A 14,288-nucleotide genomic window follows, 5' to 3' on the forward strand; every position below is an offset into this window, starting at 1 on the left:
CTGAGGAAGAATTCCGCTGCGTTCTGTGGTCTTCTGTTGGTGTTTGGCGAGTTTTGTCCGTCAAACCGTGCTAAATCCTCCAGATAACAGTTAGCCTGCCTAGCAGGCTCCGCTTTTGTGGGGGGCGAAGGAAGAATTCTTGAGGACTCGCGAGGGGAGAAAAGGAGAGGGGGCCTCCTCTCCCTTTCGTGCGGGCGCAGCAGGGTAGATATTGGTACATATACGTTGCAAAAAAGGTCGCGTTTAAAAGATCATCATATTTAAAACTCCCTAATAACATCCGACGGTAATTTTGCTGAGACAATGGTTAATTTCCCTTCTCAGAGTTTACTGGTCCCCAGACTTCTGATGTTTGTTGGTCGACGCTGATGAGGAATTTGGTCCCGCCCACCCAATTTTGTCAAGATCGGAGTCCATCTCCCTCCAGTGTGAATTGGGCGCGACTGTTTTGGTTGGACAGTAACTCGAAACTTTTAGCAAGCAGCAAATAACAACAACAACATCCATGACAACAACAAGAAATAATGATAATGACAATAATAATAACGCAGGAGAAGGGGCCAACCATTCCGAGCTGATTTCGTAAACACTTTGTAGGGTCAATGTTTTGATACCGTGGGCATCGTTGGTTGCAAGTTTCAGACGATAGAAGGCCTGATCGATTATGTGACCAGATAAGTTGGATTTTTTTTCAAGTTATAGGCGTCTGTAGTTTTTTGACGCCCTTAGCTGGGGTATTTCTCCTCAAAGGATCTCCTTCATTGCAGTGTTTGGTCAGCGCCAGTGGTTCTTGATACAGTCAAACCTCAACTAACGGCCACCTGTCTACAACTGCCATTTTTTTTGGTTGACAGTCTGTACATTGACTCGTGTCTCAACCTCTCTACAATGCTCACTTTCTTCTGTCTCCAAGGTGGCCGTTGTAGAGAGGTTCAACTGTATTTAACAATAATATTGAATGTCCCTGAGTATAATGTGAAGAACTATGCAGATCCACCTCGGTAGATCAGCGATTTTGTATTCAGTTGGGGCTACATACCATCGTATCGATGGTATATTCCCTATCTTCAACTGATTGTAAGTGTCGGCTGGTTATGAGGAATTATGCCGGGGAATAGAGCCAATCAGAAGCGGCTAGATATTTTACATAATTAATTATCTTGGTTAACCCGGCCGGGGCTTGTCAACACTATTATTTCCTCTGGAAGAGTTTTGTTTTTCTAAGAAACTTGTTGGAACGATTTCACAATAAAATATTCTGCTTCATCTACCTGAAGAGCTTTGTTCAGGCGCCATGAGCTAATCAAGTTTAGCGTTATACTTGGCCAATGCGGGCGCATCGTCTTTAAGATATCGGATATCTTTGTCGCGATCGTTGTAAATTTAGCAAATCCTCTTCTGATCACGACAAAGCTGTGGTTAGATTTAAAAGGTTAATTCTGTAAGGGACAAACCCTACAGTTCTTTAAAACTAGAAATCGTGCGTTTCACGTACCATTAAGCAAGTCTTCTGCGTTAAGATACTCATCAATCCCAAAAAAGTTCAAGCCCACCAGGCGGTTCTTTTTCATCGTTGACCTCAAAAAACTTTTTACTCTTCTCTGCAGCTGCTGTAGTATTGACACAGCTGGATGCGCTGTAAGTGCCCCTGATAAACTGGGAACTCTTGTGAAAGCGAATGCGGAAGTGTTGAATCAATAGTGGCTTGCTGATCTTCAAGCATTCATGTTTCTGGAATTATCGAATATCTTCTAAACTCGAAAGTTTGTCGTAAGAAAGTTGAATTTTTGTTTCAAGTGGGCAGAAAAAATGTAAAACCGAGCCTATTGGCCTAGCTATAGCTATGTCTGTGACTTGGAAACCTTCACTAGTTGGTGTGTTATTTTATTTTTTATTTTTTTGCATCCATGTCAACTATCCTTGCAGAAATTAAGGAAGGACAAAACATGCACAACTTACACTGAAACTGGTCTGCTTGAACATTCAAAGGTTACAAATTCTATTTAAAAAATCCATATTAGGATCGTTCTTCATCAACTGCTCGGTCGGGTGCACGGTAAGCGGTCACATTAACGATTGTTACTAAGTAACAGTTCAGTATATTGGCATGCGACAGTTTGCTTTCTTGAGTCTTGTGGGAATCGTCAGCTTTTCACTTGTTTCATCAGTTAGGCAGTAGAGAAAACTTCGCACATTGCTGGTTTTTACATTTTTCAAAGTCAAATAGATTTGTTTTTTTGAAAGGGGCAAAAATTGAAAGTTCATAACATGATTGAAACTACGTTTTCAGACCTACCACAACTTTATAGTCGCCCAATGTAATGTCCACGCCGTGGATTCGGGATTCGAGCTACTGGATTCTGGATTCTTTTCACTGGAACTTGTATTCTGGATTGCAATCATTAGTGGGATCCTGGATTCCCTTAGCTGTAGCTTAGGATTCCGGATTCCACAAGCAAAAAGTCCCTGACTCCAGAATCCAAATTTTCTTAATCCAAGCTCCATCCACTTTTAAACACTGAGTGAAACCTGGAACCAAGAAGAAACAAAGATGGCGCCTGAAAATGGCGCACGTTTTTGAGAGCCTGAACGTTTTTGTTGTGATTCCACCGTTGACATGGAACTTCAACACCATGGCTTTAATGGCAAACTGTTTGATGGCTTGTTCTTTGTCGTTTGGCTCATTTGCATCTATAGAAATGTGCTACTTCATCAACGTGAAACAAGCACACACAAAGCGGCAAAGTCTGTTGGACCGCACGTATATTTTCAGGTAGGCTCTCCTGAGTTCGTTCCGAACGGCTACATGGACTATTCTTGCATAAGTTTGCAAAGTCAAACGCTGGCGGTTGTTGTTTTTTGTTGTTGTTGATAATCTGATACGTAAGAGGATTTGCAACGACATGACAAGACGGCTATGCCCGGTGGGGGGGGGGGGGGGGGGGGGGGGGCGGGGAAGGAGGGGTATTATTACTATTATTACTGTACCAGTATTATTATTTTATTAGTATTATGTTACAGGTCAAAATTAAATTCAGATTTAATCTTTTTAAGCTGGGTTGATTTTGAATTTCCTTAGTCTCCTAGCCCTATAATTATTCATGATTTAGGGCTAGCAGGTAATAGAAATTGACAATCAATCTAGGTTAAAACAATTTCAACCTGGATTTAATTTTGACCTGTTAGATCATAGTAATCTTATGATAATATATCTATGGTCAGTTGCAGAAAGACTTGAGATACCAACTACTTATTTACTGGGCTATAGAAATGTTTATCAGACATGGGATATAATTCAAGGTGCTCTCCCCAATTACCAAGATCATGGCAAAAATTCCAAGATTGCATTCAACCCTTGAAATAACAACTTTGAATGGGCAGGATAAAAAAATTGGGGCAAGCTGTTGCTGAAGTTTACCTCATTCGTAGCAGTCTCACAGGCCCACCAAGCCCTTCCCCCACTTCTTAATGTTAGCTGATGTTAGCTCTAATCCCCGGGACTATCTGACAGTATTTTTCGCACTCTGATTGGCGAGATTGAGGGAGAAATCCCTTGTATTCATAAAAATTATGTCTTTGAGACACACCAAAGTATGAAAGCACTTTCTTAAAGCAGTTGTGTCTCAACCATTTTGCATCTGGCCTGTATCTTGAATGTTACAGGTCAAATTTGATTTCAGGCTAAAATTTCTTAACCTACATGTAGGTTGATTCTTAATTTCTTTTGTCTCCAAGGGCTGGTATGCAAATGTGGAAATTGAGAATCGAACTAAGATAAATCAAAGTGAACCTAAAATTTGTACATTATGCAAAATTATTTAGAGAACACCTCTATTTCATAAGTGATGGCGGAATCAAAAATGAACTGATAAACAGTAAAATAGTAAATAAATGTTATTGATTTTATCCTAACTTTAGATACATGTGGAAGCGTTTGAGCTTTGAGACTAGAGGATCGAGTCTCAAATCAAGACTGTCAACTTACCCATTAACCATTAAAAATTTCAAAATTTTTGCTGGCACTGTGGTAAGAACTTTGTTCAAAATTCTCATGATTTTTACTTGGGTTGTTGACTGTGTTGTTGTTTTAAAGTTTCCCAACTAACATAGGAATAAAAAGAGGTGTAAAACTGACTGTGGTTAAGATTAGACATGCAATCTACATTGTAGCTTATACAGCCAATATTGCTAACTGACTAGCTTGCTGACTGGCTGACTGACTGACTAAATTGACTTACTGACTGACAAACTGACTGATAGACTGACTGCCTGACTGCTGGCTGACTAACTGACTGACTGACTAAATTGACTGACTGACTGACTGGCTGACTTACTGACTGATGGACTGACCTATCAGGTGGCTGACTGACTGGCTGGCTTACTGACTGGTGGACTGACTGACTAAATGACTAGACTAACTGACAAACTCGCTAACTGACTAACCAACTCTCTGGCTGACTGACTGACTGACTGACTGACTGACTGACTGGCTAACCGACTGACTGGCTGGCTGACTAACTGACTGACTCTTACTGACTGACTGACTCATTGCCTGACTGACTGACTGACTGACTGACTGACAGCTGGTTGGCTATCTGACTGCCTGACCAAATGACTGACTTACTGATTGAATGACTCACTGGCAGGCTGACTGGCTAGCCAACTGATTGGGCAGGCTTACATACTGAGTGACTGAGCAACTTGTGGAAAGAATGACAAATGTTATTTGTGACTGACTGGCTCACTGGCTGACTGACAGACTGGCTGGCTGACTGACTGACTGGCCAACTGTCTGACTGACTGACAGATTGGCTGGCTACCTGACTAACTGACTGACAGACTGGCTGGCTACCTGACTGACTGACTGACCTGCTTACTGGCTGACTGACTGATTGACTGACTCACTGACTGGTTAACTGACTGACAGACTAACTGACTGACTGTCAAGGAGACTGGTCAACTGTCTGGCTTACATGTTATGTGAATGACTGACTCACTGACTGGCTGACTGACTGGTTGACTGTCTGGCTTACATGCTAAGTGACTGACTGCTTAACTGACTGACAGACTGGCTGACTACTTGACTGGTGACTGACTGACTGAAAGAGTAACTGGCCAACTGACTGACTGATTGACTGACTCACTGGCTGGATGACTGGCTAGCTGACTGATTGGCAGACTTTAACTTACATACTGGGTGACTGAGTGACTTGTGGGAGGAATGACAGATATTATTTCTGAAACAGTCATGGCCAAAAATGTTGATTGTTGCTGACCTGTTGTGCTGGACTTGCAAGCTCACTTTCTGATCATTTGAATCTACTGGTGTTTTTTTGGCAATGGGAGACATAATATTATTGATAACTATATCAGAGTTGCCAATTAAGACTGAATGGTTACAGGCAAATGATTCACTGCAGGGAAAAACTGAACTATTACACCTTAAACTGACTGAATGATTTAACGCTGACTGTTCAACTGCAATATTAGGACTTTCTTGCCAAAATCAAGGGGTGACCCCTTTTTTTTTTTTTTTTTTTTTTTAATAACATTTATTGGTTACAACACTTCTAATGACAATACTTACATTCACATGGAAGAAAAATAAAAACAACGTACAAGAGATAAAGGAAAAATACAATGTAACAGCATTTACAACTAATTAAGCTTTAAAAAGTTTTACAAAATTGACTACTATTCTAGTGACTTTGTAAAATAAATTGTTTAGGAAGGCTTTTTTGATAATTTGATGATCATAGAACATTATTTCAAGGCCTTTTTTGTCAAAGAGGAAATTTCCAATTCTTGACCATAATCATGGGTTAACCATAATCATGGGTTAATTCCTTTGAAAAAATATCCAATTTGGTGACTATGTAAAACTGCTATTTTTATTTTCCAGGAGGGTTTTTTTTGTAACTTCATGATCATCAATCATCATTTCTAGGCCAAAAACAGAGAAAGAGGGTCTATCCAATTTTTGACCAAAATCATGGGTCTGAACCCCCTTCTGAAATCCAATATGGCAACTATGTAAAATCAATATTTTCATGGTCTAGAAGGACCTGTTATCTAACTAGACGTTCATCAATCCTTATTTCAAGGCCTATTTTTTCCAAAAACAATTAAAGAGAAAATATCCAATATTTGACCAAAATCATGGGTTAACCCCTTTGAAAAACCCTGTAGGGCAACTATGTAAAATCCGTAATTTTATGGTCCAGAAGTTGATAATCAAATATTATTTCATAGCTTATTTTGTCCAGAAACAAAGACAGGAGAAATTTCCAGTTTTTGACCAAAATCATGGGTTAACCCTTTAAAAAAATCCCAATATGGCAACCAAGTAAAATCGATATATTGTAACAGATGATCAATTTAGTATTTTACCTTGTTACTTGCTGATTGCATGACATACCAAATACCTTTTCATTTACATTTCGACTAGAATATTGACATATTTGACTGAATAATTTAGTGATTTATTGACTTTGACTTGATTTATGACTGAATGAATGCCATGTCTTGGCTGTATAGCTCTTGGTTGATTGCATGTTAGTACTAGTTTTTTGTTGGTTTATTTAGTGTGAGCTTTATGATGAATCTCAAATCTTCCTTGCATTGCCTAAACTGCAAGGGGATTGGGTACTAGCTTTCGGCGCCATGATCTATGGGATCGTTTGAGTCACAACCAATAAGATTTGAACCTGGAAGGGTGGCTGGAATAAGAAAACAACAATTTAGGGTATTGGTTTAACATGCAAGAAATCACTTAGTACAATAACTATTACAAAGAAACTGTGAGAATTAGCAAGGAGAATTAGCATTTTCATCACTGGGGTAGTAAAAGAGGTTCACAGGATCAAGGATTTTTACCACAAAGATTTACCAAGAGTTTATCAAAAGCAGAACTTAGCTCTCTCTTGATTTTAACCAGCTAGCTCTTTAAGTTCAAAAAAGGAGTGTTGGTGCGAGTTTGAGAAAGACTGTAAGGTATTTCGAAACAATTTTTCAGAGATCATACCAATATTTTTCATTTGCCTTAGTAGGCTACGTTTGCCTTGAAATTTCAAGGTGTTGCAGTGAATCAATCGTAATGAAAGTTTCAGACATTATTATGCACACCATAAAGATTATTTGATGAGGTTTAGAGAGAATTCCATCGAGCCGTTCTAGAGATAAACAGAAAAGCACTAAAAATCAAAAGGGGTGCATCAGTTGAGACGACTGTTGCAGTTCTAAATCTCAAAGGAAGGCGTCATGTTTGGATGCAGGACTAGTACAGCAGTACAGTAGTTTCTTAGCATGAGAGATTTCATAATATTTTTTGTTTAATTTTACGAAGATATAGTAGTTTTACGATAGACAGGATAGACTGTACATGTAGGTTCACAGACAGATACGATTCTAGGAAGTTTAAAATAACATTATGATGTACTCGCTTTGCTTAACCTTCAGTTATTTCTTTTTTCAGGCAGAAAAGAATAACAGATGTTCATGAGTGGCTCCAACATTGGAGAGGCAGTTGATTTGAAGGATGTCGTTGCCACAGGGAAGAGATCACAAGTCACTAGGTTGGTTTGTGGACCTTTATTGGTAATACTATCTATTGGTAATGAATAAGCATTTCAGAGATTCCAACCCTGTCAAGTAAAACTTAAAGGAGGTTTTTGGGGCGGCTAAGTGTCACCCATGAGCGCTGAAGGCCCGAGACTCTAGGGGGTTCTACGAGCATGCTCCCCTGGGAAAAATTTTAAGATATGTACCTCTAAGATGCCATTTTGCTTCAATTTGAGATCACCGTCAATGGAAATACTGCACCCAAAATTATTACAGGCTCATGCTCTGATGCCAAAAGGGTAAAAATAGCTGAGAAAACACAGAAAAAGGGCAACAAATTGTGCTAAAAAGACTGCATGGTTAAACAAAGAAAAGGAAAAGTTTCAAAAACGGCAGAATATTAAGTGAAAATGGGAGGCTGGAATTATTCGCCAAAAACAGGACCAAAACGAGAGAGCTGGAATCTTGCAATTTTACCTACACTACCCAGAAAACACCCACACCAGAATAAATACAGGGGCCTGTTGGTCAGCAAGGACATCAAAGCCAGTTTATTGCTAAATTTTCGTAAGATTACAAGACCGCACTAAAATACAACACACCCAATGACAAAACACAAATCTCGAAGGAAGTTAAGTACGACACCGCTGGATACAAAAAAACCACTTTGTGGAAAAAAGGGAATGCACACCTCCACCTGCTGATATCAGCTGGGGTGCTGACAACTTGGGGGCAAAGGTACGCAAAGACTACCTGGCAAAAGGCCATAAAGAATATAACAACAATTGGCAAATAAAATAAGCATTAGGAGCTTGAATGAATGCTGACCTAGACTGATTCAAATGCAATGTACAACTAAACACATCTCAAAAAGCTATTCACAATTCCTCCTAGCTGGCCCAGTCCTCTGGTCTGTGCTGGCAAAATAGCTATTTCTGTCTGTTGTGTTATACTGCACTGTCAGAAATACCATTTTCTCAGAGGAGGACATTGTGCATGCTGCCCAAGCTCGAGACAGTTGGAGACTACTTACAGTGTACAGTCCACTGCTCTTTGCTCGACTGATGATGATGATAATGATGACTATCAATGGTTACCTGCTGAAATTAGAAATCGATGTAGTTTTGGAAATAGTTGCTGACACAGGCCAGGGCGTCACTGAATGTGTGGTGCAGCGCAGCTGGCTGGGGTTTTCCTCCTAGAAGCAAGTGGATGTTCAGGAAGATTTTCAACCCAGCTTTTGTCTCACAATGCCTATTCAGGCAAAATCTTTTCATGTTAAAATTAATGTGACAATTTGTCTTGAACAGGGTGTGGCAGATCGTCAGATGCATGGTTATGAGTGGCTCCAACAATAGAGAGGCAGCTGTATTAAAGGAAGTCATTATCACAGGAAAGAGATGACGATAAGTCACTAGGTTGGTTTGTAAACCTTCATTGTTAATACTACTAGCATAGCAAAATAAAATGTAACTAGTATTAAGATTGGGTGGCATTTTGATAAGGGACCTCTCCCAGTTAAATTGGGCATTTCTGATCATATATAGTTACTTCTTTATAGGTCAATTGTGTTATCAATATCTGAATGTGATGTGTTTAACCTTATTGAATGATGTTATTATTATTATAATTGTTCTTTTTCTTGTTATTAGTAATGGTAACAGGACTGAGGCGAGTCCAATTTAGTCTGTAATCATATGAGTGATTAACAAAATCGGACGACCGCGTAGCGGGAGTCTGATTTGTTTAATCACGAGTATGATTACAGACCGAATTGGACGACATGAAGTTCTGTTACCAATTATTAATCATGACTTTAACAAAATTTTTGATGTAACAGGCTATTTTTTAAATCAAAACACAAGAAATTGTAAATTTTGTTTTGCTAGCAGTGGAAAAGAAAAGCCATTTAAGTGTGCGCGTGATGGCGTGTACTGTCCAATTACTTGGGCATGACGCATACTGTCGTATTAAACTGTTCAATTAAGGCTGAAATCAGGGTAGTTGATAGCCAATCAGATTTCACAATTTTGTTATAGTTATGATTATTATTGTTATTATGAATATAAATATAATAACACCTCTGTTTTATAAGTATTGGTTCTTAATTGAACTGATAATTTATATTAATAGAATATTGTACAGTGGAACCTCTCCTTTGGGACACCTCTGTCCATTCAGGGGACACAAAATTTGGCAGAGGACAAATATTCACATATTAAACTTTTTATCTCATACCTCTGTTGAAGGGACACTTTTTCTTAGTCCCGAATCCCAGGTATAACCTCCACTCAGGTGACACCTTAGTGCTCAGAATGTATCACTGACCACAATTAGAGGTTTGATAAGTTAATGTTTACACTGATCACAATGATTAGAGCTTTCACAACATGAACAATCTCACTTAAATCATCGATGAACTGCACTTTTTGAAACAAGTGCAATTTGCCGGAGTAAAGTTAACTATGATTTTTTATTTAGCTGCTTGAAAAATGATAACTGCAACAGATTCCAAGGCAGAAATTAAGAAAATCGGTTGTTGGTTAATTATTTTAAAACAAACTCTTGCCCAATCTCTATTCAAGGGACACTTCTATTCAGGCAGGGGGTGTCCCCTGAATTATAGAGGTTCCACTGTAGTGTTGTTTCAATATACATCAACAACCAATGAATGCCTTTTCGTGCTTTAAAATTTTAAAATTTTCTCGGGGGAGCATGCCCCCTTATGGGCCCCTTGTTGATACAATTGTTTACAGTCTCTGTTTTAACCAGCTGGCTACTTGAAACCCCTGACTTTAGATAGTTTTATCCTGTTGCTTATGTAGATTTGTAATTTTTTTGTTCCAGGTTAGATGCATATGCCACAAACGGATTGGATCAAGTCTTCAACATTTAGGATTTCAAGGTTATCTTCAGTACATAGTTTACTTTGTAATCCAGCTCTTGAGTGAACCAGATAAATAAAATGTGGCTGGCTTGTTCAAAAGACAATTACTAATCTTATCCAGGACATTACATTAAAATGCCTTTAAATGCATTTTAAGGGAGTTAACAATAGAGGGTATCTTTAAGTTTACTACAACATTTGCTTGATTCAAAGTGTATGGAGTTTCCTTTGTGCACCATTTTTTGCCACAAGATTCAATGATACAATTTTGAAATTGAAATTAGTAAGTAAAAAATAAAAGGCAAAAGTTTCACCTTCTGATGATTCCTTGTGGTAATCAAAGTCAAAACCACGTTATTTGTTATGCAGAAGTTGGTTTGCAAAACAAATTATGATGTTTGTTTAAAATTTTCAAAACTTATGTTTTTGAATAAAATCTAGAACATCAACTCGAAACAGTTAATTGATAAAAAGTGATTGGATCTGTTTACTGTCAGAAGATTTGATGGATAAATGCATTTGTTGAAATTGACAAGACCCTAAACCATTTTTACGAAAAAACAGTCTGTGTTGTAAGCTCAAGAAGCCATTCAATTCACTGTTACATGTATACAAAATGAAGGAAAACTATCCAAAACCCTTAACTGTTTGCAACTCGACAACTAAACATAATTTGAACAACTTTAGTGGATGTCACTCAATCTTCAACCCACTGCTGGTTGAATAAACACTACTGGTGGAAAAAAACACTGTGCATTTTCATAGTATAATTATTATACTATGAAAATGCACATGAAAATTCATTTTATAATCCTAGTTTATTGTGTGTCTAAACATTTGGCCTGGAAATTAATCATGCCAAATAGATTTAGCATTTTATTCCTGGATAAGTATTAGTTTTCTTTTGATCGGTTTTGCCACAGTTATGTTATAGATATGAGCTAAGTTCTGCTATAGTCACAGTAGTTTTACATCACCTTCATGTGCAAAATTACATTGCAAAGTCATTCTCAAAGAACTACATTGTCAATGACCCAATATTATTATTTGCCAACCACTGAACCTTTAAATTTAAGTTCAAACTCGAATCATAGTGTCAGCAGCAGTAATTTGGTGAACGTTTGGCTGAAATAGGAAACGTTTTGAGAAAAAAAGGCTTTGATTTGGCCAAAAAAGGACAAATAATGTACTGCAGCCAGTGTACATTGATGTGATTGAAGTTTCATATTATTATTCAGTCAAGTCATTTTTTTGTTCTAAGAGCCTTATGTACACTACATTGCACTTAAAACGTTTTGAAAGAGGAAAACAACAGAAAGCCATGAATTAAGTTTAGAGTGTTGCTGAAAAGATGGTCCAATTCAACTGGCAGTCTCTGAACTCAGCAACTCCAAACGTTTAGCCCAAAAAATTGTCAAATCTAGCACTTTGTGAAACAACAACTTTGTTAACATATTAAAATAGGCTGATAACTAAAATATCATTCATAATTTAGCAAAATTTGAAATTTGAAAACTACTTAAAATTTCAAACTTTGTTAGCACTGTGGTAAGAACTTTGTTCAAAGTTCTCATGATTTTCACATGGAGGATAAAAAGATGTAAAACTGACTGTAGGTAAGATCAGACATGCAATCTAAATTATGGCTTATACAGCCAACATCAGTACATGTAACTGACTGGCATGGTGACTGACTGACTGACTGGCTGGCTGACTGTCTGACTTACTGACTGAATGACTGAATAGCTGACCAACTGACTTACTGGCTAATTGACTAACTGCCTGACCAACAGAGACTAACTGACTGAGTGACTGACTGAATGAATGAATGACTGGCTGGTTGGCTGGCTGACTTACAGACTGACTGAGTGACTGAATGACTAACTGACTGACTGGTTGACTAACTGGCTGACTGACAGACAGACTAACTGGTTGACCAAATGTCAGACTGACTGACTGACAGACTGACGGACTGACTGACTGACTGACTAACAGACTGACTGGTTGACTAACTGGATGACTGACAGACAGACTGACTGACGGACTAACTGGTTGACTAACTGTCTGACTGACTGACTAATAGACTGACTAACTGACAGACTGGCTGACTGACTGACTGACTAACAGACTGACTGGTTGACTGACCAACTGACTTACAGACTGATTGACTAACTGGCGTACTGACTGACTGGTTGACTAACTGGCTGACTGACTGACAGACTGACTAATGGACTGACTGGTTGACTCACTTGCTGGCTGACTGACTGACAGGTAGAATGACTGACTGACAGACTGACTAACTTACTGACTGGTTGACTAACTGGCTGACTGACTGACTTATTGACTGGTTGACTAACTGGCTGACTGACTGGCTTACTGACTGACTAACTGACTGACTGGTTGACTAACTGCCTGGCTGACTGACTGACAGACAGACTGACTGACTTACAGACTAATGGGCTGACTGGTTGACTTACAGACTAGGGTATTTTGCCAAAAAAACAAACAGAGAGGAAATTTCAAATTTAAAGATTTTTTAGCGTTACCCCCTTTGAAAAAATCTCAGTATAGCAACTTTTTAATATTCACATTTTTATAGTCTAGGTGGGCTTGTTTTCTACCTCAATGATCATCAATCATTATTTCAAGGCCCATTTTGTCAAAAACAAACGGATAATTTCCAATTTTTGACCAAAATCATGGGTTAACCACTTTGAAAAGCCAATGTGGCATCTATGTAAAATCCATATTTTTATAGTCTAGGAGGTCTTGTGTTTTTACTTGATGACCATTAAACAATATTTCCAGGCCTTATATGTCCAAAAACAAACAAACATAAAATTTCCATTTTTTGTCTAAAATTATGGGTTAACTCCTTCAAAAATGTCTGTATGACAACTATGTAAAATCAATAATTTTTTCGTCGAGGTTGGCTTGTTCTTTGACTAGATAATCATCAAATATTATTTCATACCTTATTTTTTTCCGAAAACAAACATAGAGGAAATTTCCAATTTTTAACCAAAATCATGGGTTAATCCCTTTGAAAAAATCTCAGTATGGCCATTTTGTAAACTCCAAATTATTATAGTCTAGGAGGGCTTGTTTTCCACCTCGATGATCAACAAACATTATTTCATGGCCTGTTTTGTCCAAAAACAAACAAAGATGAAATTTCCATGTTTTGACCAAAATAGAGCAGGAGGGCTTGTTCTTTAACTAGATGATCATCAAGCATGATTTTAATGTCCATTTTGTCCAAAAACAAACAAATAAGAAATTTTTAATTTTTGACGAAAATCATGGGTTAACCCCTTTGAAAAAATCCCAATATGGCAACTCTGTAAAATCCATTTTTTATAGTCTAGGAGGGCTTTCTTTCTAACAAGATGATCAGGAGACATTATTTCTATGCTTATTTTATTTAAAAAAAGGCAAATACGGAATCTATGTGAAATCCATATCTTTATAGTCTAGGAGGGCTTATTTTCTACCTCAAAAAAATCCCAGTCTGGTATAGGAGGGCTTTATAGTCTAGGAGGGCTTTTTTTCTAACAAGATGATCGTGAGGCATTATTTCTAGGCTTATTTTGTTAAAAAAAAAACAAAGAGGAAATTTTCAATTTTTGTCCAAAATTAAGGGTTAACACCTTAAAAAAGTCTTAGTATGACAACTATGTAAAGTCAATTATTTTTGTCTAGGTGGGCTTGTTTTTTAACGAGATTATCGTCAAACATTATTTCAATGCCCATTTTGTTCAAAAACAAACTAATAGGAAATTTTACATTTTTGATCAAAGTCATGGGTTAATCCCTTTGAAAAAAATTCAGTATGGTGACT

General features: G+C 37.8%; 1 long non-coding RNA gene and 1 pseudogene across 1 annotated transcript; both read left to right on the forward strand.

Annotated features, from left to right (window-relative positions):
* Positions 1-14,288, forward strand: part of LOC140924802 (uncharacterized) — a 451,675-nt pseudogene that overhangs the window by 248,986 nt on the left and 188,401 nt on the right.
* Positions 7,487-12,366, forward strand: LOC140924872 (uncharacterized). The gene is made up of 3 exons (XR_012164357.1): positions 7,487-7,574; positions 8,871-8,978; positions 10,408-12,366. It is a non-coding gene; the product is annotated as an uncharacterized lncRNA (long non-coding RNA).

Source organism: Porites lutea, chromosome 14, assembly GCF_958299795.1.
Source record: "Porites lutea chromosome 14, jaPorLute2.1, whole genome shotgun sequence".
In the NCBI taxonomy this organism is placed as follows: Eukaryota; Metazoa; Cnidaria; class Anthozoa; order Scleractinia; family Poritidae; genus Porites; species Porites lutea.